Raw genomic sequence first — 25867 nt, 5'->3', positions numbered from 1 at the left:
AATTAATTTGTCAGACGATACCGAACATCGACTATTTGTCAGGAGACTGAAGAGATTTCCCGCAGTTTTCAAAGAAATGTGCGCGCGCATGTGTGGACTGTAGCGAGGGGGGATTGTTTCTTGGATAAAACGTTCAAACGTGGGTGCCAACCCCGGCCTCGCAGCTTTTGTTTTTTTGTTTTTCCCAGCTTCGTTCATTACGGTGCAAGAAAGGCTAAAAGAGACTTGATAGTCAAATTACGAGCCTATCCTCTGAAAAGTTATCTTGTTGTCTCTGTTTCTTCTGTCAGCTCTCCTGCTCCCTCTCTCTCTTTCTGCACCCCCCCACCCCCCCCTCTTCCTCCCTCTCTCTCCCTGGCAGGTGTCACACCCACACTGTGGCCTCTGGGCTGCAGTAGCAGTGCAGCGCGCAGAGATAAGGGCTGTACGGAGACAAGCGCACATCCTGTATGAGGTTAGGGCCCCACCAGCGCAGCACTCCGCTGCAATGTATATTTGTGTGTGTACAAGTGTGTATGTGTGTGTGTGACCGCAGGCTCCTTCCCGTCTCCACGCCAATGAGGACAGAGCCTGCGGTTGCCAGGCGCAGGTGTGTGTGTGTATGTGCGGCGAGAAAGACAGACCTGAGAAACTCCGCCGTGTTCTGATCTCATGGTCGTTTTGATAAGTCTCTAAGTAAACAAGGTCAGGAGGGGTGAGGCGGCCCTACCGTTATGACGGCGGTCTACAGATGTCGTGATCTCACTGTACTCTTTCAACTCCCCTCACTTGAGGCTCGTCTGCGGTTTTGAGATGACACTGTTCAATACAAAGGTTTCTGTCTCTATTTCATTGTCAAATATCGTCACTGATCTTTTTGTGCCACTTGGCACTTTAGGAGGGGGAGGACGCCTGTGAAACTTGTTGGTGGCCCGGGATTGAAATTCAAATCAGAGTCGCAAACCCATTTGTCAAAGGCAACGTGTGCATGAGCTGAACTTTGACAGGCAAAAACCAAGTTTGCTCACACTTTCTTCACACATCTGGGACTGCAATGCCCTCTCATGGCTGCACGAGCACACACCCAGAGAGCAGTTTAAATGGAGAGGGGGGAAAAAAGTGAAAGCGAGATATTGTGTCGAACGAGGGTGGACGTGTTCGGGGAGCGGGGGGTTCACATGTTGTCAGTATGGAAAGGATTTTGAGCCTCCCGCTCTGTACTGTAAATTGCTCTGCTCTTCATCCAAGCCGTGCTGCGAGCAACGGGCGGCTAATGTGTGCATCATCGCCGCCGTTGACGTTCGCACGTGTGTGTGTGTGTGTGTGTATTTAAAGGAAACCTGTGTTTACCAGCTTTGTGTGAACTTATGAATTTATGTATGTGCACATGTGATAACAAATTTTCCAATATTCCTAAAAGCTGTGATATTGCTCGAAACTACTGAAGACTCGCGCGGCACGCTCGCACGCACACGTGCGCGGCACGCTCGCGCTCACACCGGATATCATCTGCAGGCCATCTCGCAGGCCATCCCATCAAAGGAGCCACTATTTCTCCCGGTCCCTGTCTGGCTTTTTCTCTCTAAATCTGACACTGCTCTCATAATAAGCAGCCTTGCATATCAGCTCCTTGGAAAGAGATGCAACTGCTCAACTGAAGGGAAGAAGGCAGGAGAGGAGGAAAAGAGGGGGTAGGGAAAGGAAGGAGGGAGAGATGGGGAGGGGATAGAAATCGCGAAGACTTCTGTCACTTCATGAAAAATAGCTTCCCCTTTGGACGGAACTTCACAGGCCACAATCAAGCGGTGCCAAGACGCTGCAATCGTGGCAAATCAAGTCAGCATCTATTAATAATATTTCTGGGGCTGCTGCGGTGAGTGCGCGGCGTGTCCTCCCGCTGTCACAGCCCCGTGATGGAGCGCTGCCTTTATCTCAGCCCTGGCACGCTTCTGTCACCGTGATAAACAATTCACACACAAATATGAATAAGGATCCTCCCAGTAGGCCCCATACACACCCTGCCTTTTTCCCCTCATTTTCTAGATGGGGGGAATTGTAATCTTCGGGCTTGGTCTTCCTCTCTTTTTCCTCCCCTTTCACACTCTCTCCATCGCTCTCTCTTCCTCTCCATCTATCTCCCTTCTTCCCACCCTCCCCTTCGCCCCTCTCCTTTCTCTTTCTTTTCAATCTGTCTTTCAAAGATATGTAAATGACCTCGAGATGGGACCCCAGTGCGTAGGTGGTGTAGCGTGAATGTCAAAGCCTGGGCCTGTGAACCCTGCACGCAGACGGGCACGTACACGTGCACACACCTGCACTGTACTCATGCATGTTCATTCACAATCATAAGTTAGAGCTGGCTGTGTGAACAGACACTCACACACACACACACACACACACACACAAACATATCTGAAGGAGAGCAGTTTTCTGATTTTGTTATTCACTGTCACATTCCAGTCACAGTCCAGTTGTGTCACAACCATTGTGAAGATACCAATTATATTTTCTTGAAATTAGTGAGTGAAAGAGTGATAATTAATGGATGAGCCTTTGTGTTTCGTTTCACTGCCTCCCAGCTGTGCCGACTGTCATCTCGAGCGCCACCTTTAATGCTTTATTCGTCTGAGATCGTTCCTTCTTTAAAACGTGTTTTTAAAAAACCGGTGCACAATATCACGTGTCCAAGGGAGATCAGAGCAATAGAGTGCTTACAAGAGAGTACACTCAAAGAGTACACGTTACAGTAAGCTACCTTTAATTCCCTCTGCTGCCACCGATGCATTCAACACATCACAGTCTCAAAGCAGCAAAGGGAAATCTGGTGGAACAAACAAGCCATGTAAGGTTGGTTAGTGACACTAATGTGATATGTAAAGGTAAGCTGTATTTCACACTTATTTTAATGAAATAAAATTTTAGTGGAAAAATAATGCTTGTAATTGACAGCTCCTATATGGGCAAGAAAGTCGAGGTGTTAAAGTAAAATGAGCAGCAGATATCATACCTGACAGAGTAAAAGCGTCTAAGCAGGAATTTTTAAAAAAGGAAAAGAGTAAACAAATGATTTGATTTCATTCTAAAACAAAGAAAACAACTACTGATTTAAAATAGCTGAGAGTTGCCGCAGACCTGTAGTCAGTGCTTATAACGGTTCCACGTGTCCTTTTCCTTTTCTGTAAACTCACCGTGCAAAACAAAACAGGGCTAATTTAAGGATTTGCCAAACCAATACTCTAAAATCTCATTGCTGCTCCATGAATCCATAACTAAGTCTCATTTGTGGTGTAAATCTTACAGAAATGAAAATGGACTCCAGTTTTAGCTGCTTTGCGGTCTAATTCTCATGTCAACTTAAGCCATTTTTAATGAATAACCTGGTGTAGAATGTAACTAAGTACAATTACTCACGCAGTCCGTTTGCATATCATGTTGAGGTGCTTTGGCTGTATGCTATTTCATGCTTGACAACATATATCAGAGGCAAACAATGGATATTTGTATTATTTCTTTGCAATTTTACACACAAATTAATCATTAATAGCATCATACACTCACCTCATCAACAATTTATTAATCCAAATATCCAATCAGCTGATTATGTGGCAGAAACTCAGTGTGTTTAGGCATGTAGACACGGTCAAGACAAGATGCTGAACTTGTCGAGCAGCAGAATGAGAAGGAAGGTGATTTAAGTGGCTTTGAATGTGGCACAGTAGCTGGAGCCAGACAGGCTGGTCTGAGCATTTCAAAACAGCTGATCTGCTAGTTTTTGCAGAGAATATTCAGAAAAAGAGGAGAAAACCCAGTGAAAATGCCTTGTTGGTGCCAGAGGTCAAAGGGGAATGGCCTGACTGCTGCAAGCTGATAGGAAGGCGACAGGAACTCAAAGAACCACTCATTACATACACAGTGTGCAGAAGAGCATCTCTGAATATACAACACAAAGCAGTCCCTGGCTGATCAGTCTCAATTTCTGCTGTGACATTTGGATGCTAGGATCCGAATTTGGTGTAAATAAAGTGAACGCATGGATCCATCCTAATTTTAATCAGCAGTTCAGGGTGCTGGTAATAGTGTGGGGGTATTTTCTTGGTACAGTTTAGGCTCATTAGTACTACATGAGCATTATTTAAACTCCACAGCCTACTACGTTCATCCTTTGATGACCACAGATCATCAGTGTATCAGTCAAATCAGTGATCACAAATCAAATTTTTTTGAGTTCACTGCACTCAAATGGCCTCGATATTTACCAGATTTTAATCCAGTGAAGCACCTTTGGGATGTGATGGAGCTGGAGATGGACCAAAATCTCTGAGGAATGTTTTAAGCACCTTGTTGATTCTAATGCCATGAAGATTTAGGGCAGATCTGAAGGAAAAATGGGGCCAGGTACAGGTAAATGTAACTAAAAAGGGGGATGGTTTAAATGTTAAACTATCCACAATCTACGGTTCTACAGCTAGATAGAGTTTTTAAATACTGTGCTCTTCTTCATTGGTGTGCAGCGACACAGTTCATACCTGGTCTGTTTGGTGTCTAATTGTCAGTGGCTGCTCCCCGCCAAGCCCGGTCCCTCCATGTCCGTGATGTAATTGCGTATTTCCGCAGTGAAACATCCAAAGAGGCCTAAATGAGATTTCACTCAGCAGGACGGAGCCTGCGGTGGGGTGCTGATGATGAATGTATTGTAAGATTGATTAGCGCCAGTAAGAAGTGTGGCGGATATGGCCACCAGAGGTGTGCGTGCGCGTTTGTGTGTAGTCTGGGTATCACTCATGTTGTGGGGACTCGAATCAGTTTACACAGTCGCATTATGGGAATGTCTCTTTCCAGTGGAGGACAAAAAAAAGAGGTTATGATAAAGGTTAGCGGTAGGTGAGCAGTTACGACTAAGGTTGCAGGAAATTAATGTATATGGGTGAAAGGTCTTTTGAAGTCATGAATATACCGTGACGTGTGTGTGTGTGTGTTTGTGTGCATGAGGGGAAAAAAAGGTTAGTGTGCAAGTGAATAGGTGTGTGCAAGGTGTCGCTGTGCTCATTTGTGCATGTGTGTTTGGAATGGCTGCGGAGAGTATCATTTAGGTGAGAGATGAGAGATGGTGGAATCAAAAAAACTGAGGAAAGGGGAAAAACAGACAAGCTTCATAAACTCATTAGTGGAGGCAATCAAACAGTGAACGCAAAACAATCCAAACAAGTGACTTTATTTAGCATTCATTCTTAAATAAAACATATCTGAGTGGCCCGAGATGCCTTTACAGTTTTCAAGTTTTCAATAATTGGGCATCACCTGTCATGTTCTATATAATGCCTGAGTGATGCGTCTTATTCTGCAGTGTTTCAAAGAAGAGAGCGAACCCCGTGCAGGGAAAACTTGAGAAATTATTACAAGACCGTGTTCGCTTTGTCAGAGCTGATCAGGGTTTTGGCACTAAATACGAGACTAAATGATTTTTATGAGGAAGTGTGTTTTTACAACGTATTCGCCAAACTCGCGCAAACACACAATGCGAGTAGGGCATCTGATGTACGTTGAATAATTAAGTTCAATTTTTCAGCGTCAGAAATCGTTAAAAACAATCTCTTTCCTCTCCTTTGATTGTCATTTTTAAAAGTTGCCCGTGACAGATCAAACTTGGTCTTTGTTTAAAAAGAAAGCCGTTATGCAGCCACAGCGAGATCGCTCCGAGCATGTTTACACCTGTTTTTGTGCAGCCGCACTAATCGCGAGCATGCTTTTTTTTTTTAAATTATTTACAAAAAAGCCTTCATATCTCTAAGATTCCATATTCTGGTGCAAATACATGTTTTCCACAATTATTTTTGGCGACTTAAAGGTCAAATGAGATAAAGATGACTTCTCATGTGGTGGATGTGCCGTTTAGCATCGACAGAAAAGGTTGTGGTTTTGTTTCTTTTTCTGTTTTAGCACTTATACAGTCAGTTGGAACAAACCACAATGATGAAATAATGACAAGAACTGAAACGCTAGCAAAATGATCTATTTACCAGAAAAAAAACCTCTTATTTGAAGCGTTACCTCTCGGGTATTTGTAGTAATCAAGAGGTCTGACAGTAGTTAAAGAGTCCCAGCAGTAACAGAGGTTATACTAATGGTGGAGTAACTTATTAACTAAAGTTAATAATGTAGAAGGACAACGTCTCCAATTTGCCAAGAAAAAAATAGAGGAGCCAAACTGGAATCCATGTCAGCTACATGAAATCAAATATGCCAGTAACACATGACGAATATTGAATTTCAGCATCAAAGACTGGCATTTGTAGACAAACCTTTAATAGTCAATTAAAAAAAAGAAGCTTCACAAGTCTGTCAGATATAACAGAAACATGCATGCTGTACAAACATGTTTACATTTACTTTGATTACATTTGATCGTCATTCTGTTTGGCACTGCCAGTTTAGCGCAGACGGTGAAAAGGCTGTGTGCTGGATTCAGCCCACTGTGGTTTGAAACTGCAGTGCACCTCTTTCCACAGAGCCAAAACACCTGCACCTACACCGGCACTCGTGATCTCAGCTGCAAGATACATGCAACTAATACCGGTAGACATTTCTTTCATACGCTCGGATGTTGACGTTCTGCCGAAAATCTGTACGTTTTGCAGAGTTTCGGGCCATTGTCGCCTGCACAAACCTGACAAACACGGTTACGTGTTCCCGCAAGCAAGCAAACGAGCCCTCAGATTCCATTTAAGGCTGGCTGTGCCATTGTAGGACACGAGGCCTCTGGGTTTGGCACGGGATCACTGTACCTCCTTCGTAAGAGGGAAATGTCTGTGCAACCCTTTCTGCTGGAACCTAGCCACCGCACAGAGAGCCAAGAACGCTGCACGGACAATTCCCTCCACTCCGTTTTTAATGGTGGTACACAGAGGCAATAATCATAAAAAGCCAGGGTCTCTTTCTGAATGGTTACTGACATTCGTCTTCTACAGTAACCACAGCCCCAACGCTGGGCAATTTCCCCTCAACATGCAAAACTGTGGGGACAAAATGTGGGACCTGCCATTCTCCATGCATATTAAAGACACTTGTCATCAAGACGTCACCCAGGAGCTATGAGAACAAGAGGTACAGTTCCTCCGAGACAGACTCACTCACCATCAAAACCATGAAATTAGACCCGGGAAAATATCCTTGTGATGGGAAAAATGCTACACTTTAGTGCATTTTGCATATAAAAAAAAAAAACTGAAACGGATGCATGTAAATTGCCCGTGCCACAAAGACAAATTGGTAATTCAGGTTTGGAATGAAAATGACACTAAAGTGCAAAAAGGAAATGGTGCAGCGTGAAAGGAATAAGGGTTGTTAAAATGTCACATTTGAGATTCTGTGCCTTTAGGAATCGAGATGTATTGTTAGAGGAAATGTGATAAACACGAGCCAAATGTACGGGTAGCAAATAGAGCTCCGTGTATACCACGTTGTCTTAGTCAACGTGCTCAGAACGACGCCCACAGAACAGAAGCAAACTGATGAATGCACAATTTGTGGTTATATACTTCCTTGCACCTTTCTCTTAGGAACTCATGCATTTTCTCTATAATGACAAAAAAAAGCAACATGTACGCACATAATGACATTCAGAGCATAAATGAAAGCCCCGTGTTGAGTTGTTCAGAGAGCTGACAAATTAGAGAAATACAACACGTGCTCGTGCACTTCCATCGAGAGCAGCTGCACAGACATGTTAATCTACGGCCCAAATAGATTTATATTTTTTTACTTGTTCAGTCCATATTCAACACTGCAGGTGATGTTTCAGCTGCTCAACACTCACTGGAAACAGTGTTGCTGGAGATTTTACTTGTGTGTTTGTTGTGTGTATACCGTAAGGATGGCAGATTAGTCCCCCCCCTCACTCCCTGATATGGGTGCTGGTGACACAATCCCCCCCTCAGTTTGTCCCTGTACTCCTCAGGGCCCAAGACCAGTGCCCTCCAAGATGACAAATGGCCTTAATGAAATTGGACAACTCAGCATACATGCATAAGAGGATGTTAAATATTGATAGTGAAGATCAACGTAGCGGTGCATATTCCACTCTTTAATATTTTAAGTGTCAGACAGACCTATTGTCTATCTATTGGGGAGGGGAGGGTAAATCACTGTCTGCGTCCCCCAGGTCTCTTTGAGAGACACATGGGATGGCCGGGGTAGCATTTACGCAGTTACGGATGAGAGCAGCCAGGTCTGCGTTTTTTGCATATATGCTCGACAAAAGTGAGTCAAGGCCGAGCATCTCTTTCATAAATTTTCATTCCGATGTAGCAGGTTTATGCGATTGCGCGTGCAAGCAAGCAAATGAAAACCATATATTTATTTCGAGTTTAAACTGCCACACTCAAAGGCGCCGTTCTGATTCTGATTCAATTTAAGCCCGATTGTGATCGGCTGAGGAGATGACTCTTCAGATTACGCATTAATCCGCGCCCCCGCAATTTCCCTCGTATCCCCTAACTTGTAACGTATTAATTGTTTTACATTTCTCGAGTTATGAAACAACGTGTAATATCAAACTGTGTGTGCGCATGCCAGCACTTGGGCGTACAGTGCACTTATCACAGTGGCGGCGCTGCACCTTGAGGGCGTGTCGTTGCGTGGCACAGTAGCAAAGGCAAAGATCACATGAATAACCATTATTCAAATCGATTCAAATTAGGGGAGCACTCAAAGTAATCGGCTAATATCCTACTAAAAAAAAAAAAAAAAATCAATTCCACTCCCATTTGGACACAATTGAATGCGTCTGAAGAGGGCAATTATTAAACACACAGATCAGATCCATAATTGGCGGGGGAGGGGGATATATTGTCATGGGGGCTAATGCACTTCCACTGAGCCAAGAGTCACAGAAGACACTTAGTGCAAGCTAGGCTGGGTGGCAGGGGTAGCTGGAGCTGGCAGCAGATAGGCTGATGAACTGCCAGGAGTTTAGGAGGGGCCGCGAAGGTTGGAGTTGGTGGAGGTGGCGGTGTGGGGGGCACCTGAGGACTATGCCTAGTGCGGCCCATTCCCCTGCAACCTTCCCCTTAGCTCTCCTACCCCGCCCCGATGCCCTCCACACCCACCCATCTTCTTCTACATCCCCTGGAGGCTTGCTTCAGAACGGGTCCCTGACACACCAGAGGGATGACCCTGGGAATCTCATTATGCATACAACCAAAGTGTGCCCCCCCCCTCACCACCAACGACAGAACCACTGCCGCCGCCACCCTCAACCCTACTGCCAGCCACCCCCCACTAATGCATTTGCATACAGAAGACAGACCAAATAAGGTAATAAATCAGCGGCCTATATTCAAATGGTTTGCAGGGGAGATTGAAACCCCTGCATACGCTACCTCGAGTAAATTCACCCACATGCTGTGGAGCTAGATACCCATTCTCATCAGCGGACACAGGCACTGCGTCCACCGGACACGAGATATAAATATATATGCTGCATCGTTGCATTGCCGAGGGACGAACTACCTCAATATATCAATATACATATGCTTATATCTCATATGCCTTAGGCAAACTAACTGCCTCGGTTATAAGGCTGGGCTTTCATGGCACCCGAAGGTCACAGCTCATACTGAGAGAGGGGGTACAATTTAAATATTGCACTTAATGTAGGTCTTTGGACACCACCTCTGCCAATTCACTTTGCCTCATCAATAATGGAATTGCCATGAACATGGAAATCAGAGTAATTTCCTTTTAGGTGGGATTACAGAGGGTTTCAATTTTCTTACACCAGGCCAACGTGTAATCGAGCCCCGCTTTTTGTGCGGGGCAACAAAAGTGATACTTTACTTTAAACGAATGTGAGTCGCATGCGACGCGAAGGAAGTGTGTAACCGCGTTGCACATGCTTGATATGGTTGATTATAACAGTCTGAGAATAAATAAATAGGAATGTCGGGCTGTTGTGCATGCTTGAATAGGACACAGTGAGATGGAATAATAAAATCAAATCCTAAACGGAGTAAGAAACATTTTCTGCGTGTGTGTCTGTGTGTGTGCACATGTGCTGACTGGCACAATAAAGCGGACCCACTATGATTGCATTATGATCTGGTGGAAAATGAATTCTGCTTAACAAGGCCACCACCACCACCATCACAACCACCACCATCACAACCACCACCAACATCATCACCACCAACACCCCCCCCTCCACCACCACCACCACCAACACCGCCCTACCCTGCACACTGCCAGCCCCACCTACACGCACTTACTGCCATTCCATTATTTTCAATGAAAATGTGGCGAAAAAAAGATGCATTTTAAGATACATGCAAATAGCTATCCATCAATCAATTTGTTGGTCCCAAAACTACCATCAAAGGGGCAGAGGCTGTGAAGTATGCAATTCCCCATCAACAAATGGAGGATTGAAACTGAATCCTTCAAGCTTAATTAATGGGAAGTCTGCCACTATTACTTGGTTTGTTTAACGCGCCTCACACAGAGGGCAAGTTGTCCTTTTTTTGAATCACTGCACCGAATTCCACTTGTTCAACATCACTGAACTGCTTTTCATGCAAAAAAACAATCCATCTCATTTTTAATCCTTTCCTCTCATGGGTCGACATGTCATTATTTTGATCCCCACATACAATGGATTCACACATTCATATTGCATCACTTGGAGAGTGTGTGGCAGTAATTATCACGAGGCAGAGATTTCTATTTGTAGAATAACTACCTGCAATTAGGCAGAGGCATTGAGGCAGTAATTTCTGTCTCATCCCAAAGTTCAGCCCAACACCAAATACCTCTCTACTCCAGATAGCCAATTACATCTCGGTAAACAGTCACTGGAAATCCTATTTTTACCGAAGCATCATTGCAAATCTATAATAAAAACTAATAAGAAAAAACACAGTTTGTTCAAAAATGTCAAGCTTGAACTTTCTGTAGGGAACTAAAATGGAAATGAGTCAATGTAAATAATGGTTTAATAAAATCCCCTCCAGTGTAAATCCAATGTGAAATTCGCCAAAATATGGGAAACTTTTCGCCCTCTTGAGCTAATAACTGGCGACAGGAAGAGGGCTTAAACAAAAGATCAGTCAAGCGTTCATCTGAATATTCAAATCCTTTTTAATAAAACTCGACTTGATTCATTTCCCATAGATTTGCCAAAAACACTCATTTGGAATTGGAGAGAACATCATTTAAATTTCTTGCAGGGGAAAAAGACAGACAAAGAAGGAGACACTGGTATGCACCTGTTTAAGGTTATTGTACCAAAGTATGAACTTTAGCAGATGTCAAAATTGTAAACGCAACACTCCTGCCTGCACAAAAACAACTCAAAACCGCTTTCACGTGTTCGTGGACATTACACGGCGGAGGTGCATGTGAGGACGCAATTATCCTCGCGGCTGGATCGGACATTAAATGATCTTTAACCCGCCGGCACGCCACGGCACAAAATCTGTGCGGTTTCTGATTGCGCCGTTGTAAGAGTAGCACGGGTAATTTGCAGCGAGTGATTGGCCGTCATGTGTCCTGCATGCTCAACGCAGGTGGATTATTTCCAGGCGTTACCACGCAGCCGACGCCAGCTATTTCCCATTAACTGTGGCGTGTGAGAGAGAGAGCAACTGCTCTGTGCCAGCAAATGCCGCGACCCGATCCCACCGCGATTTTCCGGACTTCACAGATTAAGTGTGCAGAAGAGTTTCTTGAACCATTGTTTGCCGATAGACTTGTTGTCATCGATCCGCTTTGTAGTTTGATATGGATTAGGGGTAGGAAAAGAACCTCTCCCATAACGCAACACGATATTGTTATTTTAAAAGACTCCCTCCATGTTTTTTTCTGGTTCCTTCAGAACCAGAGAGAAGCTGGCAAGTAAAAGCACATGTGCTTGTATTTCCTGAAAGAAGGCTACTGCTACTTGGACTACCTTGCTAGATGGCTAATTTGCTAGCATGTACTACTTGTTTACTATTATCGGCTGCACGCTATTATGCTAATGCTGCTCGTGATGGGAAAACTCGGGTCTCTCATTCAGTCATCAGCGAGAGGTTTCTCTGAATTTCTTGAACACCCACTCTCTTGTCATATAGCCCACTCCTTTAGCTCCTTAAACTATCGTTAAAACCTTTCCGTAGGTGTACGATTTCTGTTTCGGTTAGTTTCCAGTCATTTGGCATTCAGCGCCCCTTTCAATACCTTACTGGCTCTGACTGGCCACGGCTGACGACAGTGGCAGGTTTCAAGTTGCATGTCTGACAATCGGATGAAAGAAAGGTATGAACCAGCGCGGGGAGAAAAGTGCATGTGAATGCGTGGTTCCTGTAAACAGGAATTTGCGAATGTCACACCTCTAAATGTTATCCTACAGATGACACAGGCGCGACGCCCAGCTGGCAAAGACACTAAAACTAGCTCGCTAACACCTTCAGCTATCCTCATCTCTCACATTATTCTTGCCTGGCATGTCATAGCAGCCGCTTAAGAACCTCCCAACATGCAGGTTTTGCACACAAACTTCCTGGTTCAACCCGAACCTACTGTACTCAACGTAAGTTGTGCACACAAACACACACACTCTTCCTGAGAGACATCTCGGGTTTGCTCACATTCGCTTGGTGGTTCAGACTTCTGATAGCTCGTGTCATGCCCGCCCCCCCACCTTGCAGGATCATTGCAGCGCTCCCTGGTACAATGTTATCAAAAGAGATAGAAACAATGACATGAGTGGTGTTACACCACAATTATAGTTTCATGTCTACGGTTCAAAATCAAATGGTGCACTTCCGCAGCACTGCGGCTAAACTGCACACCGGGAATTTCTCCTCCTCTTTGGTGTGAACAGGCCTCCCTTTTTGACTCCCCTGTTCTCAGGGCCTCAGCACTCATAAACAAAGTGATTTATTCAAACTTTCCATATCAGAATTCTGCTATCTAATTACTTCAGGGGGGGCAGCATATTCCACTTGCCTATGAGTTATGGAGAACCTTCTTTATGAGTGAAGTTGATGGAGGATCAGGCGAAGAGCTCATCATAAATCCTCAATAATGCAAACGTTTGAGGAATATCTCAAAATAAAAATGCAAATGTGATTAAGAATGGGTTAGCCTGTGCTGATATGGCAGCTTGTATCATCTAAAGAGATGCAGAGCACCTACGGGGGGGGAAGAAAAGTGCCACATACTAAGGAGGCACTCAAATAAATAAATAACATTGACTAGCATAGATGCTGTATGGTAATATCAGCTTTACAGCATGCGAAAATGCACACGTGCCCCAGACATGTAGACACACACATACAAATGCAACACACTTGCGCGCAGTCAGTACGCTTACGAAAATGAAAGTGTGCCCAACATTTTAATCTCACACCTACGTGGCCCTAACGAGGAGGCATAAACTTTTAGGAGGCAGGATGAAGTGGAGGCTTGCAGATGCAAATGGAGCACGTGGAAAATGGCGGAGGTACAATGCAGAAGCTTGTTAGTGACTGAGAGGCGAACAGTGAGGACGATCGCGACAACTCGTCACTCGCCTTTTATCTCTCGTCACCGGCAGATGAAAAATCACTGTGAATCCGCCACATCCGTCTGCATTAACATAACAAAGCCTCCGAGGGTGGGGTGTGGGGGGCGAGAGAGAGAGGTAGAAAGAGAAAGACAGAAAGAGAAAGGCCACAGTAACTGTCCTTCTTAAATCAACCCAAAGTCCAACCCCCGATGTGCAGAATTGACAAATTCACCAGGCTTCTTTTTTTTTTTTTTTAGCTATTATTATTTATTCTCTTTTTCCTTTTAGCTTCTTTCTTTCTTTCTTTCTCTGTGCTACTCTTTCACACACATACATTCACACAGGATACAGACAGTGAGAACAGATGTCGAGCAGCCACCTAAAGAAGATCCTCCCCAATCTTAGCATCATCTCACCACTCAGCCCCGTCTTGTCAGCACAATAGACAGGACAGAATTACAGATGGATCTCTCTCTTTCTTTCTTTAAAAAAAAAAAAAGGCACAATAAAGAGGGACTCATCACCTTTCTCTTTTTTCTGTCTTGCCTTTTCTCTCCATTGCCACCTCTCTCCCCATCCCTCCATACAAAGCTCACCGGATGGAAAAAAGAGAGGGAGGGAGAGAGAAAGAGGAATGGGAAGGGGGGCTGAAAGACATTATGCATATGAAAATGTCCTGAAAGAGGTGTGATTTATGTATGCATTAGATGCAGATTCCATTACGGGCCAGTGGCTCAAGTGAGATCTTTCCAGGAACACAGAGGCGACCTGATCAGACTCAGTCTCATTACTGGCCATATGGGCAACAGGGAAACTACTGACGGAGGAGAGAGAAAAAAAGAGAGAGGAGGCATATTTACAACCTGAACACACACACCTCACCCACAGGGAGAGAGTAAATTGCAATCTGCCCTCCAAGACCGCGGCGGATCACAGACAGGCGTTCGCCTGAAAGACGAGTGGGAGAGAAAGAGAGGAGCAGGGAGAAAAAGATGGCAAGAAAAGTGTGAATATGTGTCCGTGGATAACTGTGGTCAACTGTGCACATTGTTGGGCTGTGTTTGGATCCCGGTTTACCACGCAGATGCATCATTTTCAGCCAAAAAGGGCCTCACAGCACTAAAGTATGTGTTGCAATCCATATGCATTCTTAAAAAAAAGTAAAATAAAAAAAAATATATATATATATGCATATATATATTTATATTTATATATATGCAAGTGCACGCCTGTAGGAAGCCGACTGGTGGAGAAGGAGGAGGCTTGTTTGGCTTGATAATCACGTGCCTGCTCGAGATAAGGAAAAAGTGTTTTGTGAAAAGAAAACATGGGCGGCAGTCCTCCATCCCGGCTGACCCCGGCGCTGTAGCCCTTGTGATTGGGGTCAGCCTGGAGATTCCTCTCTGGCCAGCTAATGTGATTGCATCGGAGCAATCCCCTTAAACGCCATCAGCTCTGATCTGCATAGTAATTGGCTCGACTCTCCTTGGACGTGACCTTGGGGAGGGGCGCTGTCACTCCTGCCGCTCTCTCCTGTACTGGCAATCATACACACATATACAAACTCGCACACGCACACGCAGTGGCAACATGGCCACGCATGCATGCACAGACAAGGTGAGGAGCGCAGGTTTGGAAACCGACTGCAAACTGACGGAGAAATTCAGGTGACAGGTGTTAATAAACTACGAGGAAATGGGCGATATCAACACGTATTATAAGATAATGACAAACTAAGTGTCGCGCATTGACACAGGTGTCTGTCACTGTGTCGGTGGAGCATCCTAAGTGAGTTAGCAGGGGTTGCAGACCAAAGTCATCCGCTCTGGAAACCCACGACAGAGTGTGGCAAATGGCGCCGAAAGTGCCCCTCAAAGCTTCTTTAAGTATAAATGAGCCTGTTGCTGTGATTAGCAGTAATTCATAAAGGAACAGGCGGGGGTTAAGTCATCCTGCTGCAATTCTATTTTTCAAACACCCCGTAACCTTCTCTCTTTTTGTCCTTCTTGCATCAGCACTATTTGTTGAAGATCTTAACGAAAGACAAAGAAGCAAATGTATATTTTATGAATGTATGCCTCTGGTTTATCTTCCTTTGTGGGGCTTGTGTATACAACCGAAACCAGCTCTCGCAGAGAAAAGCGCCTTTTCTTCTCCTGTCCCCCGATGTCAACGACAAGGTAAGTTGTGGCTTTGGCTGGCTTTTTGATATGCATTTCAAACGGGGGAAAAAACTTCACAACCATAGAGGCTAATTTGCAATGGAGATTTTTTTTTCTTTTTTTTTTATTATTATTATCGTTCTCTCTGCTTCGGAAAGCAAAACAGTCAAGGGTGTCAAGCGAGTGACAAGTTTGTTTTCCTGTAATGATTTCCGCAAACTTGAGGTCTGTTCTGTTTTGTTCCTTAGACAGTTTGACCTAGTTGGAGTGCAGGCACGTCCCCTCTCTCTTTCCCTCACTCATGCATTGTTAAAGCCGTGGGCCCATATTAGGTACTCCCAAGTCATCACATGTCAGAAGGAGCTAATATAAACTGTGTATGTGTCTGTGTGCAACTGGAAATGCGAGGTTTTATTTGCATTAAGAAGGAGAAAAAAAAGCACCTTCTTTTTTTTTTTTAACTAAGTTTGAGCCAAAGAAAAAACTCATCAAGGATCAAGACAATTTTATGAAATGACTTTAAAGCGGCTGAAGCAGGCTGTCACCGCTGTGCAGCACAACACGAGTAGAGTGACAATCCCTCAGCTGCGAGTTTGACATTAAACCGGCATCTATCCTTACTCCCCAAGTAACCCCTCTGCATGGCCGCAGCAGCATTGCAATATTCATTTGAAACATCAGCACTGAAACAGGCCCGATATCTGCGAGAAAAACTTTCTGAGGCATCCTCAAATGGCTGAGGGGGAAGACTGGGGGCCCAGAGGATTCGACTGGAGCACACCCAGCAATACTCAAGGAAAAAAAAAAAGGAAAAAAAGAAGTGCTTTGTTAGAAGAACGAGAGGCATCCCTTGGGCTGTCTCTTTGAATAAGCCGGGAGTAAAGCATCCACCAGCACCACCGAGCCCGCACACCCTCCACTTCTCCTCTCACTCACTCACTCTTGCTCTGTACCCACCATCTCCTTTCTCCCCCCTGCTACCCCCGTTCCCCACCACGCTTCCCCCGCCCCCCCCCTCCCCTTCTGTCTTCAGAGCGACAGAGGTATAATTGTGCCACAGGGTTTTAGGTGGTGTGACATATCTGTCACCTGGAGACGTGCCGTATCGTGCTCTCCGGAGAAGCCTCACCTTCCTGTTGGGTGTCGTGGGGGTAGACGGAGAGAGAGCGGAGCGAGGGAGAGAGATGCTGGCTGGCTGGGGTTGTTTGTTGACTTTTGTCACTGTATTGATGCTTCGTAAACTTTCCGCCACCCCAAAGTTTTGTTGCCATGCTCCGGTACACGAGGCGGACACATGTGTGCGCAATGGCTCGGGCTCTTCTGTGAGTGTCATTAAATCTAATATAAAGCCTCTGAGAGCAAATAATGTCAGCGTGCTTTCATAAAAAAATCAGAGGTGCACCAGGTATCCTTGCAAAGGCACGTCACGCTTCTCGGCACATGCTTGACAATAAGGCTCTTGTTGTTGTCCCTCCTAAGAGGACAGCCTGACTCTAAATGAAAAGCCCCCGTTTTTTACATAAATTATGAAATGTATGCGGTCCTGAGCTGTCTCTCTCAAATAGGCCTTCATTTCCTTTCTTTCGCCCTCTCACTTCACAGCCAAATCAAGAATTCTGTTGGCAGTGAAATATATTGAATTTGACAACTCCAAGAAAGACTTTCTGGAGGATAGCGTTTTATTTTGGGTGACCTAATTGTACGCTCCCCATGGCTGCTCCTTGTGCGGTATCTCACTCACTCCTGAAACAGCTTCATTTCTACATTCAAATTATTCATCATCGCCTGGATTTATTTCCTCCTTTCTTCACTTTTCATACCTTTGGTGTTCTCTGCGGGGATTTGAGATGAGGAGGGCGAAAAAAAAGTGCTTCTTTGTTTTTTTTTTGTTTTTTTCCTTTGCCTGTTTTTTTTTCTTCATGAGCTATTGTTGAAACACCTTAAGTCTCTTGTGTACGGCGGAAAACTGAAGTGATAGACAGGGCTGCCCTATTTACAGCCAGATTAAAAAGAATCACACAGGAAGACAGTGTTAAATGATGATTGTCTATGACATTTAACAATTGATTAAAGAAAGATAAGTTTTAATAGGTGGTGGTGGTGATGCGGGTGTAGAGGGAAGGAGGGAGGGATTCTTCTCAGCAACAATGTTTCCTGTGCATACCAGACTCTCCTGCTGGTAACAATGAAATGATAAATTTAACATAAAAGATCTAAAGTGTATCAAAAACATGAAAAGTATTGAAGCAAATGAGGTGTTTTAAAAACTTTTTTTTTGCATATAGTAATCACCCTTTTTTTTTTTGACGACTTACTTTTTGGTACATGACACATTTTTGACTTTAAAAAGTTGAACATGTTACATTTGCTGTCACTGAAATGCAACCAGATAAAAAAAGAAAGAAAGGAATGACTCAGCAAAGCGTTAAATAAAGCCGTTCTGTTTTTAACACTGACGTCTCCATCTATTATTCTTTTATTAGCTTGTTTTTACCTCTCCATTGTTCTGCCCATTTATTTCCCCAAATTTTCATTTTTGAATTTCTAGGCATTTCCGCTTCATTATGCAAATGAGGGAGGCTGTCATTCAAAGCACCTCGAGGGACCTATTGGTTGATCGACGTCAGGCTCGCAGCAGAAAAGGCTGCCTCCATTAAATTTCTAGACAACTTAGGAAATAAAAATAAATAAAATGCAAAATTAAACATCAAAGAGGAAATACTGGGTATGATATTCATTTAAAATAAAAACGTCTTCAATAAAGAACAGAAATATTTTAAGCCAATTTTGCAAGTCTGTATTTTTTGGTATATTTTTGTGTATTTGTTGACATTTTTAATTTTCTTTAACGCATTTATTAATTTATTTGTGATTTTGGCATTTTTGGTCCTCCATAAACATAAAAATAAAAAAACACCCAGCTCTACAATGACTTCTCTAACTGATGCAGACTTTAATTTGACTGGTGTTTTATAAAACATGCATTAAGAAAAATAAAATACAATGCATTTATGAGAGCACAATGACCAGACAATGAAACATTTTGGAAGCACTGTGGAAAAGTTGTGTATCTTTCTTATTGTTTTATTTTGCATGAATATTGCCGTCTTCAGCTTGAGAAGTTTGATGTTTATAAAAAAAATAATCTTGTTTCCAACATGCCGAGACTAGCATCACCTCTGTTTGGCTGGACTATTTTTAAACTTCTTTATGCTTCATCTACACCGAACATTTCCACGAATCATAATCTAGTTGAGTGTGTGCATTAGTAATGTCTGTCAGCGTTGTCAAGTTTCGCGTCGGTCTGTCTCGCAGCATGTTAATTACATGTATAAAAGAGAGCATTAGAACAAGGACACCTGACACAACCGTCGATAGAAACACTCTGAGAGAAACAGGCAAGCAGGAGAAGCATGCTGACAAGGATGCAGACAGACGGAAAGACAGGGGAGACACATAGGCAGAAAGTCATTGGTGGAGAAGTTACTCAGCTAAGTGAAACTCTACTGTTTTCACAACTGAAAGGACAAAAGTGACAGATAGCGTGGGATCGTTGTGTTTTCAGAAATAGAATGACAAAGAGGCCGTCAGAGGAGGGCTGCCGGCAAATGTCTAGGTCAGTTATTATCAAAGTCTGACTCAGAACTCAAGGTAGAAATTTGAAAGAAAGATATGGGTAATATTTTTAGAAAGTTTTTCCAAGGTACAAGTATGACAAACTCCAAATTCAAAAGAAAAAAGGTCTGCGTGGTATACTGAATAATATACTCCTCACCAGTGTGCAGTGCTCTGACATGAAAAATGTTTGATATATGATGCCCACACAGACGCATGTATAATTCCAGGAGGAAGGAAATATCTTAGAATTGGGTGCGAGAAGGTTTTGGGAGCAAAATAAAAGCCAATATTTTCAGTTCCTAACTACAGAGTCATATAGGAGGAAATACCGATTTAAATTAGATTTAAATTACGCTTGTAATGACGTGCCAGCTAAGTGCCTTCCACCCCAAACTAAAAAACAAAGCAGTGGATGTCGAATTTTTATCGAAACAAATGAAGTTTCCTGCTAAGAGTCAACACTGACTAATGCAACTTCATCTGAGAGTTTAATGAGTTGAATTGTATTGTGCTGTAAATAGTCTCTCTCCGTAGGGCACTGCGTTGGCCTGCGGACGGTTCCTGGCATGTCTGTGAAGTGTGGCGGTGCCCTGTGGGGACGGGAACGCGCACACACACACACACACACACACCAGCCCCACCAGCATCCCCCCTCGCAACAGCTGCCGTGCTGCAGGAGGCAGCCGTACCCCTCGCTGATCAAATCTTGTCCGTCACATTTCCCCTAATTAACGGGCATCTGCTTCCCCCATTTTCCCTACATGGCTACACCCTTTCCCTCTGTAGTTCCAATCATCTGATCGTTATGACCTTTAACCCCGCCGAGCTCGTCTGCCTCGGAGTGTGCCTGCGTCGTTCGCTCGCCTGGCTGCTGGCACAGGCAGCCCTCCTTCCTGCTTACCTGCCTGCCGCACACACCAGCTGGGGAGACGCAAGGGCACGCAAACAAACACAACAATGAGACAGTGTTCATCTGGAAGACAGACATCCCACTTCTGTGTTTTACAGCGGTTGTTGTCCCTGCCAAACATCTGATAGAATTTACTCATTTTCTCAAACAATAACATACAAAACAAAAATGACTGAGACTTACAGAACCAGGACTCCCCTTTATGCTTAGCTTGGGTAGGTTTTTATCTCAGAGAGCTGCGACTCTATCGGCACAGTCAGAACACATACCGAGCGGAAAAAAAGAGAAGCAGACAGAAACCGACCCAAAACTTAGCTCATCTTAAAATCCTATTTTCCATTTCTCTCCTTGCTGCTCTCAGAAAAAGCCGCAGCCCTTCCATTTAGTTAAGGAAACTTGTCTATCGCTGCTGTAATGATTTTTATTTCACTAAGAGGAATGAAATAATTAAAAGTGCGGCAAAAAGCCTGGATTAACAAAAGTCATTCAAACAGCAAGCACTGGGAGGAAATCTCTTTTTCTTGGGAGGGTTTACGGTGGGGGGCCAAAGGATGATGATGGTGATGATGAGGATGTGTGTGTGTGTGTGTGCGCGCATTCCGTCATTCACAACACACAGAAGCACCTGAGCAAGCACCAGCTGGCAATGTGAGAGGTGCGCTCTAATTTAAAATGCATCTCATTAGAAGCAACCCATAGCCTGTCACTGTACTCTCTCTATATATAAAGACACAGTGCGAAATTATTAATTTCCTCAAAAAAAAGAAACCGCAAGAAACGACTGTGGAGATGCTCCTCTCAATAAATGTGTTACACGGGGAGGGAACTGCAGTCAGTGAGCAATTTTTTCGCTTTAACCAGTAGGAATTTGCGTCGATCTTTCCCCGTTGAAGTTTGACCTTGAATTATGTTGCATTTCTATTGAGCAGAGATTGTAGGCTTTTGTTTGTTTGTTGCTATTGTTTAAAACCCATTTCCCATTTGCAGGGAGAAATATACTTAAGAGAAGTGTTTATTCATTTGTAGAGATGGCTCCACTGCCAAGGAGAAGAGACTTGATGGAAGCTCAGATTCATTAAAACTTAATTAATATGCATCATTATGTAAATGAGGGTGCAGTTAATGAGTTTTTAAAAGAAGCATTCCTTAATTAGTTCACTTTTAATGGCATCATCATTTATCTTTTTCTTCTTTGAAGCAGAATGATGCACTAGATGCAGGCAGTTCTAAAATGCTAATCTACGTTTTATCATCTTATTTTTCTGATTTCCATGTGATAGCGATGACATCTCGAATCTTGTCACTAATGAGGGACGTTTACGCGTTTTAATGTCAGATATTTCAATTCAAGCCACTGTAAAGAAAAAAAAATTATTAAAAAAAAAAAGCGAGGGGCGATGGGGGGAGGGGCTCCAAACAAACACAGAATGCTTATCGCATATTCAGAGAAAAAAAAGATAATTAAAAATGTATCGACCAGGAGAAGTTAAATCCAGACCCTTAGGGTACTCACGGATGCAGTGATTTTTTTTTTTTCCATCTCGGTTTTTTTTTGGGGTGGGGGGGAAGAAAAAAACCCTCAACAGTTCCATTTCCCAGAGAACAACACTGGCAGGGTGTCAGAAGCCTTGACAAAACCTGGAGACTTCTGACAGCGTCACACTTCTGGATAATTGGTCTCCGGCACTTCCTGTAAAAGCAGGCAAACTTCCTCTTTTTACAAAGGTCCCGATAAAACTTTCTTCGCAGCGTTGCACCTTAGCCAACACCACATTTTCTGACTCATTGTTATGCATGCCACATCGTAGTTTAAGCCGTAATGTAAACTGAACAGGAAGTGTTTTTCTTTTTTTTTGATGACAGATTTCAGTCAATCAGTTTCTGAGAAAGTGTGAGTACAGACGTGTCAGGTGACGGCTTGTAATCTGAAACTTATCTTTCCTTTGTTTTTCTCTGTGTGTGTGTAAATGAATCCAACACTGTTACACTTTTTATTTTTTAAGAATAAATAAATAAATAAATAAAATAAGCAGTTACTTCAGGTCTAAGGGTTTTCATGAGGTGTTTTACACTCCCCCAAAAAAACTGTAGAGTGTATGGGTTCATCCAGCCGGCACATCCCCACCCTTTCCCATCTTCTACTCTGATGAACATTTTGATTGTTCCGCCTGAGAAGGAGAATCAGTTGCATCATTTCTCCTAGGGCTCCGGCACTGGGCGGTACAAGCCTTTTGCATTAACAATAAATTTATCATGCATGAGTGTGGTCCTCTCCTGCGAATTCATAAGTGGATGTGAATAGGATAATGCGGCGCTGGCTTGAAAAGTGGAGGAGGGATGAAGTGACACAAGTGAGCCGCAAAGTCCAAAGTGGACACTAACGTCATAACGAATCTCATGAGGGATGTTTGACAATCTTCAGTTTTATACCCAGCTGCACGAGTTTAACGATAATACAGCGTCCTCATTAGAGGATGTTTGCTGAACTTGTTTAGTTTCCGGTAACAGCGGATTAAATCCCCGTACTTAACTCTTATTGTTATTATTACTATTATTATTAGCATTATTATTATTATCCCTGCTTGTGCTGCTGTTGTTGTTGAATTGCCTTTGTTTTGCTATTATTATCTCTCTGCTTCTTCTAATAGATGAAATGCAGCAGTTTCTCTCATTATTTAGATGTGCATTCCTGTGGAATCAATTCTCATAGACACATATAAATTATTGTTTAACGAGAAGCTGTATCCTATAAATTATTCAAAGCACCTGGGATTACAATACGAGATCAAATGATAGGAAAGAAAGAGCACTCTGCTGGAGGCAGCCCGCACACGAGCCATCACATCCCCAGTTTGATGTTCCACACAATCTGCTTATGCAGGAATAATTGGGGAGTAACAGACACCATGTGTACAGATACACCGGCCCCGCTTTTGTACGCCGTATTTGGAGAGAGGTAATTGGGCCGCTGGACATGGTCAGCAATGTCACCCAGACTCGTGTACGCGTTTGTCCTCTGCGCTTGGCAAAGTTAGCGAGTAAGCCCCAGGATAACAAGAAAAAAAATAATAATCAGCTTGTTTATTCGCTCCGGCGGGAAGCCTTACAAAACTTGCAAAGAAAAGAATGAAAGTTGAGGAGGAGCTACTTGTTTACAGCTATGTCAGTGACATACAGAGGAGCAAACTGTAATATTTTTTCATAGCCACTACACCCCCCACCTGCTCCCCCTTCCAAGATGAGTTTAAACCGCAGGTTTCAGTAGGTAACAATACAGAAACAGTAGAATTTATTGGTGTGTTATGGTGCCCTGATGTGCTGTAAAAAGGACACTCCAGTAGATAAGGAGAAAGCAATTGTGTGGCATGTGACTGATGGAGAAAGGGGGATTTAAATTGAGTTCTCAGTCATAAAATAAATAATGTGCGTGTCACCAAAGTGGGGAGCGGATGGAAGAGATAGAAGAGAAAGATGGCAGCGATGCGCTCTCACAGGAACACGGGGCGTTGTAGGCCGGTAGACGGAGGGCATTGTGGGACTGTTAGAAACATGAGGGATGCAGGTGCACTGAGGGATGAATGTGGTTTTGCTGAGTGTGTGTGGCTTCACTGGGATGAGAGGGGGGCACATAATTGCCCCCACACAGATGGGTGAAGTGTAAAGAGGCAAGAGGCGGGTGTGTGGAAGAAGCGGGGAGCAAGTGTGTGTGCAAGTGTGTGTGCCATGGGTGCACCAACTACCGTATGTGCATGGTTTTTTTTGGGCTTTTGCAGTAAACCTCAAGCAAATGACTTAAGAGCGCATCTCATGTGGAATGGAAAAAGAAAATGTCAGAGTGAAATATTAAAACTTCAGCGAGCAGAGGAAGAAGAATTGGATAAAGAGTTTTGTGCATGTGTCCAAAACAAGCACAAGGTATAAAAGATGTGAATTACTCTTTCTACAAAGAGCAGCGAGTTTAACAGGTGCTGCAATACCCACACTGGGGCTACTTTTTCCTCTCCTTATGACTGTGAAACTGAACTTTCAAAAAAAACACAGAACAAAAAAACCCCCAAAAAACAGAAAGTTGAAAACTCAAGGAGGAAGAGGGATTAAGATGAAGGAGGACGGGCCGTGGGGAAGGAGAGAGTAAGAGAAACAAAGACACAAGGAAGGATAGAGGGAGAGAGAAGTGTGGGAGGGAAACAGGAAGAGGGAGATCACAGCGAGGGAAAAGAAGAAGACCCAAAGATCATAAGAGATGGATATGCATTTGCACACGAGAGAGGGAGAGAGAAAGAGGGGGAGAGGGGAGCAGGAGACCGTAGGGGACTGTCCCCAATTCCTGCACCCCACGCTGAGAGCCTCCTCTCCTCGACCGTGCCACTTCCGATCAGCCACAGTGACGAGCCTCAGCCCCCACGACAGAGCTGCCGAGACTGACGGTGCCGGCTGAAAAGCTGGATCCCCACTGAATACGCTGACGAGAGAGCAAGAAGTTTGGGCTCTCTGTAGACGTGTTCCTCCCTCTCTGATTCATTTCAATTACAAGGGGCTTGTATTCCTGCAGGGCAAGGCCGTGTCGTGTGATCCACTGTAACGCAGCGAGGGCGACACGGAGAAGACACGCTGATGCACCATTATCTGCATATTATATGGAGCCGGGTACATTAGCGGGCTAGAGCATGTGGGGGAAACAGGCAGGAAGTCTTAGCTGAAAGGTGAAAGAAGCTTAAGTGATGATGTAAACATGTAAACAGCAGATATAAAAAAACCCACACACACACACACAAGACAAATTGGTTTAACGCATCTAGAGCACTACTATAGAAATGCTTCATTTATGGCGGGACTGCAATTGATGCACCTTGTTCTGGACTCAAGTAGTACCCAGCAGCAGCACTTGAAATATATGAAGCCGAATTTAAATATATTTGAGATCCCAAAATGCTTTGATTTATGGACGCAAACACTTGAGGTGTGAATGCTTTGCAAAATGTGCCTCTCATATGAATTGTGCGCTGCTGGTGGAAAACGCACACACACAGCGGGCACGCGTAAAAACTCGCACACACTCACACACTGCAATCCGAGCAAAGCATTGTTTCGCTTCTTTTGTTCGAGTGCAGAATTTTTTTTAAGAAAATAGATTGAGATTTTAGGTCTTCGTGGATCACACATTGTATCGATTAATCTCCAACTCAGACATCCTTTCCACAGGAGGAAAAAGATATTTAGAGGTTCTTCTACCTGAAGTCATTTACTTCCTATAATCTTTGGCTCAATTTCAGAGAAATGTGGCTGTTTTGTAGTGCGACTTCCTTTTCAGCAAGGCTTCTCTTTGTGCACGCGGCGAATGTGTTTTATTTGTATTTATGCATATGAATAGCATACGCTGAATGCCAATGATTAGATGGCTTAAGTTCCCCTTCAGAGTTCATATCCTCCATAAAACTGTCCAATTATCTGTTCATGAGCTGAGGGCAGGATATGTATGCACGCGTCTGAAAGCATGCCCAACAGTGCCACCTAGCCCTTGAGAGCAGAGGGGGAGCGGTTTTTAATATCTTCCTCTTGTTTCTGCATTTCATTTTTATGATCCATGAGGAAATCGCTGAAGTCACTATTATTGGTGTGTGTGTGTGTGTTTTCAGACAAATTTTTGTGCCAAATTTTCATCTCTTACACCTGGCA

Source organism: Haplochromis burtoni, unplaced genomic scaffold (assembly GCF_018398535.1).
Source record: "Haplochromis burtoni strain Fernald_Lab_line unplaced genomic scaffold, NCSU_Asbu1 Contig_28, whole genome shotgun sequence".
In the NCBI taxonomy this organism is placed as follows: Eukaryota; Metazoa; Chordata; class Actinopteri; order Cichliformes; family Cichlidae; genus Haplochromis; species Haplochromis burtoni.
This window is presented reverse-complemented; position numbering follows the sequence as displayed.